This window comes from Pan troglodytes, chromosome 12 (genome assembly GCF_028858775.2).
Source record: "Pan troglodytes isolate AG18354 chromosome 12, NHGRI_mPanTro3-v2.0_pri, whole genome shotgun sequence".
NCBI classification, from domain to species: domain Eukaryota; kingdom Metazoa; phylum Chordata; class Mammalia; order Primates; family Hominidae; genus Pan; species Pan troglodytes.
In genome coordinates, this window is record NC_072410.2 from 65607880 (window position 1) to 65617397 (window position 9518).

General features: G+C 34.3%; 1 pseudogene; it reads left to right on the plus strand.

Moving 5' to 3' along the window:
• The first annotated feature begins 6457 nt into the window (after positions 1 to 6457).
• On the plus strand, positions 6458 to 7481 carry LOC100610565 (eukaryotic translation initiation factor 2 subunit 2-like; annotated as a pseudogene).
• The last annotated feature ends 2037 nt before the right edge of the window (positions 7482 to 9518 follow it).

Consider the following 9518-nt stretch of genomic DNA (forward strand, 5'->3'; position numbering starts at 1 on the left):
GCTCAACATCATTGATCATCAGCTAAATACAAATCAAAACTACAATGAGATATCATCTCACCCAAGTAAAAAGAGCTTTTTTTTCAAAAGTCAGGCAATAACAAATGCCGGCAAGGATGTAGAGAAAAAGGAACCCTTGTTCACTGTTGGGAATGTAAATTAGTATAATCACGATGGAAAACAGTTTTGGAGGTTCCTCAAAAAACTAAAAATTGAGCTTCCATACCATCCTGCAATTCCACTGCTGGGTGTATACACAAAAGAAAGGAAATCAGTATACAGAAATATCTGCACTCTCATGTTTGTTCACAGTAGCCAAGATGTAGTAAAACGTATGTTTATCAACAGATGAATAGATACACAAAATGTGTTACTTAAACACAATGGAGTACTATTCAGCCATCAAAAACAATAACGTTCTGTCATTTCCAACAACATAGATGGAATTGGAGGTCATTATGTTAAGCAAAATAAGCCAGGCACTGAAATACAAGCATCACATGTTCTCAGTTATTTGTGGAATACAAACATCAAAACAATTGAACTCGTGGAGACAGAGAAGAGGAGGATGGTCACAGGAGGCAGGGAAAGGTAGTGGAGGGCTGGGAGGAAGGTGGGAATTATTAATGAGTACACATACACAAAAATAGAAAAAATAAAAAAGACCTAACATTTGACATCACAACAGGGGTGACTATAGTTGATAATAATTCAATTGTCCATTTAAAAATAACTAAAAGAATATAACTGGATTGTCTATAACATAAAGGATAAATGCTTGAAGGGATGAATACCCAATTTTCCATAAGGTGATTATTGCGTATAGCATGCCTATACCTAAATATCTCATGCACCCCAGAAATATATACACCTGCTATGTACCCACAAAACTTTAAAAAATAAAAATAAAAAGAACAACCTAAATTCTCATATTTAATCTAAATAGTAGTTGTGTATTTTAATCATTACTTTCATCCGTGCTTTAGTCATTTAAGCTTTGCTGCTCCATAAAGAATTATAGACACAACATTAATGCTGAAAAGCAGCTTTTATACTCTCATACTTGATGACCTCTTATTTTTCTGAATAGCCTAATATTCTGGCTATGAAAATATAAATATACATGTGTGTGAGTATATATGTGTGTATATATATATTTATATGCATATGTATGTATATATGTATATATATTGTGAAATACACCATTTTACAAAAGAAAATTTTAGGGTTTAATAGTCAAATCCTATACAGGATGAGATGCACTCTATGAAATCCTATATTGGAATTGACTATTCAACCCTAAAATACATATTTGCAGTAAAAGCAAGCTTAACTTAAAACTTCGAAACCATACTTCTGAAAAATTCAAAATAATTTGTGTTTATTTTCTTTCACTTTATGAATTTTTACTGATTTTTCTTGATTTTATTGATATGAGTCATAAAAATACTTTTATATACTAATAAAAAATACTGTTAAGAAAGCATTTGAGAGAGAGAGAATATAGATACATAATATGGTCTCATGGCTATATTAAGTCTATAACATAATTAATTATATGTCTGATTTTTTTAATAGAAGTAAAATCAATTAAATGTAATTGGAACATTTATATCACAATTTCCAATAGAAGGAGATATAATTACATTTCAAAGTACTTCACCTGAAACAACAGTGCTCTTAATTCTTTCAAAATTGACTATTAATTATAAATGTCTAGTTCTACTTGCTTTTCTAAGTGCTGGTTTTTGCAGCAACAGTTTTCTAGCAAAAGAAATGTAGTGAAATTTCTGCTTCACTAAGCCATTTTAAAACATTATAGTTTGGAGCCATTTCCTCCTCCAACTTCTTGAGATTTACGGTAAATGTTCAATCTTGCATACTATTTTATAGATGCACTCTATTAAACCAGCAATAATATAAGATTTCAAATATGGACAGCAAATGTCAGTAAGACACTATATAAAACCATGAAATAAAACATAAAAAGTTATTTAAGTTGAATATAGAACACAATTTTAGTGTTATATTGCAAATGTTAAAAATATGCAGTCTTCAAGAATATAAATTAGAGCTTTTTAAGGAATAATTATTTTAGAAATATTAATATGCAAGGACACTTTCACTGGAACGTTAAATTTATCTCTAAGAGAGCAGGCATTTTAAACAAATGTTATATTTTTTAATGAAGAAAAGCCTTTGCATTCAACTTTATGAAGACACAGAGAAGTAAAGTTTCCTGCTCAGAACTATGGTAACAGGCAGTCATAGTTGTTGTAGGAGAGCAAATGGTGAGGAAAGGACCAGTTCTTCCTTTTTATAAACAAAGACTCAGCATGGCCAAGGTCACGGACACCTTGAGGGACGGCAATCTTTTGAGGTTACATGTAATTGTCTTTTATTTTCTCCAAATGTGAAGTTCTAGCTCACATGTAAGTCTTAAAAATAAACAGTAGTGAAATCAGAAGTGACCTTTTAATACTCCAGTCTTCTCAAGTTTAAAAAAAAACAACAATGTGAATCAACACACATCAGATATTTAGAAAAAAAGTTATTCATTAATTAATTCATTCGTTTACACATTGTAAAACAATTCATACTAGTAACAAATATCTGTATTAACAGCGAATGATGCATATTTATGATTTTTTATTTGAATATTTCAGTAGTAATTTAAAATATGCTGAGCCATTAGTATGTGTCAGGTACTGCTTTAATGATTTATGTGAATTGATCTACTTAATTTTCATATCAATGCTATATTAGAAAGAAGAAAACAGAGACACTGAGAATGTTGATAGCTCACCTGGTCATTCATGGTGAACCTGGGTTTTAAATTCAGGAAGACTGACCCTACGCTCCACATTCCTACCATTTTACCATACAACAGTGTAATAACAGACATGAATTTTGGTTCTACGGCTTGAAAAATCAGAAAAAATGCTACCTAGGGGGTAAAATGCAATGGTTATTAAATGGAAGACTGCAGACTTTTGTCCCAATTTCCTGCCACCAAGTGTACTATAATATTTTCCCTTGTCTCATAAGGAGTTCTTCTTCAGGGTAAGAATACACAGGATCAACAAACTACAATGCAATGCAATCAATGATATAAGGAGTATGTCTAAGGCACTACTAAATTTTAGAGAAAGAAGAGTACCTCTTGCTCAAAGTCAGGGGTATGTGGCCAAGCCTTACCTACAGAGCCAATCGCAAGTTCAAGGAAATTAGATATCTGTTTAAACAGGGGACAAATTGAAGGACTTTTAAAAACTTCCATGACTGACAACTTTCACACTGTTCTACTTTGGTGCTTCAGATTACCTTATACAGTCACACCTGATGACCTCTCATTTGTCTGAATAGCTTAAATAACTACTGTTCATAACAGCTAACAACAGAATCCGTAAAATACAAGTATGGCATATTTCCTGGGGATAAGTGTTGTAAGAACTTGCATTTAATAATAATAATAGCTAACATTATTAAGTACTTAGTATGTACTAGGTATTATTCTCTATACGTTTTAGGCATTTTATTTTCCTAAATACAACAATTTGTAGGTTAGCTACCATAATTATATCATTTTACAGATGAATAAACCGATTTTCTTAGAGCACAGTTGCCCAAATTGCTCTAGGCTCCTTTCAAAAAGACTAGGGATGAGTTCACTGTGTTTATCTGTGATGTCAAATGGGGTCCACCCTACCCAAGATAGGTAATCCTGTCTATGTTCAAGGCCCTTGGGTTGATAAACTGACTCAAGTTTAAAATATGGTTGCGGATCCATGATTCTCAGGTTGCTCTCTGTTCTTTTGTCTGCCACATCTGGAGTGTCTTGCTTTTGTAAATCAGGTAAGACCTTGGAAAAACATTTATTTTATTCCTAAGAACCCCATAATAATTAACCATAGGTAGAGATCTTTATTGGTGTAAGGGACTTCTAATACCCACCTATTCTGCTGCCTATTATAACAGTCATATACACTTTTATCATTTCTTGGCTCAACCTCCTGTGATCCTCCCAATCTCACTGAGATGAAATTTTAAATCCTTTCTAACTCATTCTTAGTGGAAAGAGAGCAACCAATAAAACACGTTTTCTTATTTTTTCCTCCTTTTAAATAATACTATACTTTCCTTAATTAACCTATCCCTAAAACTTTTTGAAAAGAACAACTTCTGAAATTTCTGGAGGGGTATAATGAAGAAATAAGTGAGATAGACCCAGCTGATATATAAATCCAACAATCTTAGATTAAGATTTACATGAAGACATAATGGCCAAAGTCTCTGATTAGTTCACCATTATGAGAAAATTCAACCTGAGCTGAAGTTTTATTCCTCACTTCCATATTTCTGCAAACTCAAAATCCATTTCTGCAAATACTCATCAGGTTTTGAGTGATAAAATTAGCAAATCCCTGCATCTTTCTATTTGTTTTTCTTCTCAGGTAGCATTTTAACCTCTAGAACACGATGAATTTGGAATCTGAATACTGGCCTAATATGAGGATTGAGGCAAGAAGAAATGCATGAATTGTTTTCTGCAAGTGTGAAAAAACCTCACCAAGGGTTTCTGGGGTTTATGAGTTTGAGGTAATACAAATTCATGAATCTTCTTATAACCCCTGTCATATTACTGTAATTTGCTTCTCTGTTAATTAATGTATGAACTTTCACATTAGGTCTGACAAATTCACATGATTTTTTAACCCAGCATCCCAGAGAATTATTTTCTTTGGTGGTGGCAGTGGTGCTGGTATATTAATTTGTTTTTGTTGTTGTTTACTGATCTTAGCCCAGGGTCATAAGGTCTAGGAAATTATTTTAGTATTTTCATATATATCCTCAAAAGGCTGGGGATTTCCTTTTGGACCTTGAGAAAATAATGTATGCGTTTTTAGTTTTTCTTCTCTCATTATATATTATTCTATGCCATCAGAAGCAATCTTCTTTTTGTTTTTTCATCCCGGGTCATGCATTTCATCTTATCCCAGCCAGGAATAAATTCAGCATTTTCCTGAAGATCTCTTACCTCATAACCAATTTTTGTATTAATTAGGGTTTTTGTTTGCAAGACACAAGCAATAACACTCAGTCTAAAATAAGCCATAAATTATTGTTTGATAAAGTATGAGGTAGTTAATAGAATAACAGTGGATAAAATGAAGACCATACATCAGAAAAGAACAGCTGCTGGATCCAGGTAGCAAAAACGAAAAAACAGAGTAAACAGACAACCTACAGAATGGAAGAAAATATTTTCAACAAAAATTAATCAGAGTGCTATTCACAATAGCAGCATCATGAATTTAACCTATATACCCATCAAAGGTAGACTGGATAAAGAAAATGTGCCATATATATATATATATATATATATATATATATATATATACACACACACACATACATACACATACACACACACACACACACACATAGTATATGTGTATATATATAAAATGTATACGTGTGCGTGTGTATGTGTGTGTATATGCCATAGAACAGTACACAGCCCTAAGAGTGAATGAGATCAAGTCATTTGCAGCAACACTGATACAGCTAGAGGCCATAATCCCAACCAAACTAATGCGGGAACAGAAAAGCAAATACCACATGTTCTCGCTTATCAGTAGGAACTAAATATTAAGTACACATGGACACAAAGAAGGGAACAACAGGCACTAGGGCCTTTTTGAGGGAGGAGGATGTGAGAAGGGAGAGGATCAGAAAACTGCTTATTGGTTACTATGCTTATTACATTGGTGACGAAATAATCTGTCCATCTAATCCCTGTGACACACAATTTACCTATATAACAAACCCGCACATGTATCCTTAAACCTAAAAGTTAAAAAAAAGGAAACTTAACAAGCAAAAACAAATAACTCTATTAAAATGTGGGCACAAGACATGAACAAACACTTCTCAAAAGAAGACACACAAGTGGCCCACCAACATTTAAAAATGCTTTGAATCACTAATCTTCATAAAGATACAGATCAAAACCACCATAAAATACCATCTCACACCAGTCAGAATGGCTATTAAAAAGTCAAAAAATAACAAATGCTGGCAAGGTGGCAGAAGAAAGGAAACACTTATACACTATTGGTGGGAATGTATATTTGGCCCTCTAGAGAACAGTTTGGAGATTTCTCAAAGAACTAAAAATAGAATTATCATTGATCCAGCAATCTTACTACTGGTAATACTCCCAAAGGAAAATAAATTATCCTACTGAAAAAAAAAAAACCCACCAGCACTTGTATGATTATTACAGCACTATTTACAATAGCAAAGATATGGAATCAACCTAGGTGCCCATCAGTGGTGTACTGGATAAAGAAAATGCAGCCCTTTCACTGATGCAAGAGCCTAGTGTGGCAGTGGGAGAGATATCAATGGGAGCAGAGCTGCTGCCAAGGCCTGGGGCTGACGTGTCTGACTTCCCATTCGTGCCGAGCCCACTCAAACTACAGCCACATCTGGGGACAAGATGATTTTTGATCCTACTATGAGCAGGAAGAAAAAGAAGAAGTCATTTATGTTAGATGAGGGTGGGAATACCTAAACAGAGGAAAGCTAACCCTGAGAAATAAAAGAAATGGAGCCAGAGCCAACTGAAGACAAAGATTTGGAAGCTGATGAAGAGGACAATAGGAAAAGAGATGCTTATGATGATCCAGATGACTTGATCTTCTTTAATCAAAAGAAAAAGAAGAGAAAAACAAAAAAGATATTTCATATTGATGGAGGTGAAGAAGATGTAAAGGTTCTTAAGATTGAAAGTGATATTTAAGAACCAGCTGAACCAGGGGATGACCTTGACATTATGTTTGTCAATAAAAAGAAGGAAAGGAGGAATTTCAGGTTCACAGATGAGAATAAAATACTAGAGAAAGATGAAGCCTAAAAGATAAAAGACAGCAAAAAAAGACCATGTTATCTCATTCAGTAATCAGACAGGCTCTATTTGGGCAAACTCAAAAAGAGACTACACATATGAGAAGCTACTGAATAGAGTGTTCCACATCATGTAGGGACAATGCAGTTATGGTTTCTGGAGAGAAAAGGAAATTTGTCGCAAAACCTCCTTATGTCGTCTGAGTAGGAACCAAGGATACTTCTTTTGTCAACTTTACAGATATCTATAAACAAAAGTATTGTCTCCCCAAACACCTCCCTGCATTTTTGTTGGGTGAACTGGGTACAAATGGTTCTGTAGGTGGTAATAACCAACTTGTAATCAAAGGAAGATTACAAAAGAAACAGATAAAGATTGTCTTAGAAGACACATCAATGAATTCATTACTTGTCACACACGCCGAACATGGAACACAATCCTGTAGAAGCACATCCAACTCTATTTTTACAGAGAAATGTGTCATTCTAGAGATTCTATTGCCAGCATCAAAATCAGCTTCCAGGTTGTCATGGGCAAGTGAACACAGCTCTGCGCCAAAGCTAACTAATTTGCTAATCACTGATTTTGCACAGCATGCTGTGAAGATTTGCCTGGACAGGTTTGCCATCAGAGTGGATATACCCTTGCACTAAAAGCAAGATTAAAAAGGTGCCAAGTTCTTTGGTGAGTGGTTCGTTGGTCTGATATCCTTGCAAGATGCTGTTGTTCAAGCTGTTGACACACTTATTGCCTACTTGACAGCTGTCAGAAGAATGTAATACCGGATAAGGAGGTGCTTTTTAAAAATTGTTCATAGATTTCTGTAAAATACAAGATAAATTATTGTAACAGTGAAAAGAAAGAAAATGTGCTAGGTGTACACCATGGAATACTACGCAGCCATAAGAAACAACAAAGTCACATTATTTGCAGCAATATGGATGCAGCTGGAAGCCATTATCCTAAGTGAGTTAATGTAGAAACAGAAAACCAAATACTACATGTTCTTACTAAGTTGAAGTTAAACATTGAGTACACACAGGCACAAAGATGGGAACAATAAACACTGGGATTCCAAAAGTGGGGAAGCAGAGAGAAGGAAAAGAGTTGAAAAACTGCTTATTGGATACCATGTTTATTACATGGGCAACAGAAACATGAGGAGCCCAAACTTTGGCATCATGCGATATATGTATATAACAAATCCGCACATGTATCCCCTGAGTCTAAAATTATAAATAAAAAGAAAAAATTTAAAAATTACACAAAAATTTATTTATATAAAATTTATTTATATTTAGGTAAAAATATAGCTAATTATTTTGTACTGCCTATGTGCCATAGTCTATACTAGTAATATTCATTAAAGGACAGTTTTATCCTCTGGGAAATTTTAATAATTTGGAGACTTTTTTTATTGTCATAACGGGGTGAGGTGTTACTGGCATTTAGGGCATAGAGGTCAAGATGCTGCTAAACCCAGGACAGCACCCCACAACAAAGGATTATACAAACAAAAATACCAAGAGTGCCAATATTGAGAAACCCTACTCTATACCAGGAAATTTATATGCATTAGATCATTTCTAAAGTCTTCCAGAATATAATGAGCTAAGGTTAATTGGTTATTTTGGTCAACCACAAGCCCTATTCTAAGAACGTATCAGCACTATATTGTGCACATAGTAGGCAAGTGAGAATCTAGAATTCAGAAGAATGGGTCATCATTTATGGTTAATCCTAATCTTTATCTCAGCACACAAAAAGATCTGTCAAACTCAATGTGGGGATGGGACGCTCATTATAAATTCTTCAAGAAACATAATTGATACCAAAGGCAAGAATACTCAAGGTCTGGGATCAATTACAAATAAAAAAGTCTGTTCTGGATTTCCACGTATGAAAGGTTAGTTGAGAAGGAGAACCATGTACACTGAGTTACCATATCCAAAACTATGTCAACAAAACTAGGTAGCAGTGGCTTCAGACACAAAAGCACAAATCATGGCATAAAGCAAGAGGCAGATAGGTAATTAGAGAGGCCAGCAAATTTAGGCAGGATTAGGGGCTGGTTTATGGAAATTTCTGACCCTAAAAGCCAGTAGCCACTGTGCCTTTTTCTCCACAGCCTATAAAAATGCAAATTAACAATTGAAATGTGAGAAAACCTAGAGACAAAACCCCTGAGTAATTGGAACACAGAAAGTACAAATAACATTGCAGTTGGAAAGAGGAAGCTGTGATGTTAAGCAGGTTAATTCACCTCTGTAGCCCTCAGTTTCTTCCTCTGTAAAATGAGATAAGAGCAACTGGATTTATGAAGCCTTTCCACTAATTCTTCCTTTCCACTAACCTGTGATTTCTTCTTTCCAGGTTTGACAGTATCTTGGGTACAGAAGAGACATCAAAGATAAAAGGAGCGATGCTTAGAGAAATGATTCTGTGAAATCCCCTCTACCTTTTTATTCTCTTGCTTTACACTGTTAAAACACTTTATAGAGATTATTTTTTATTTATTTACTTTTGTCACAATCACTTCTTTTTATGCAACTATAACGATTTGCACAGAAGGCTTTCATTCATGCCTTGTTCCTTTTATAAGCAC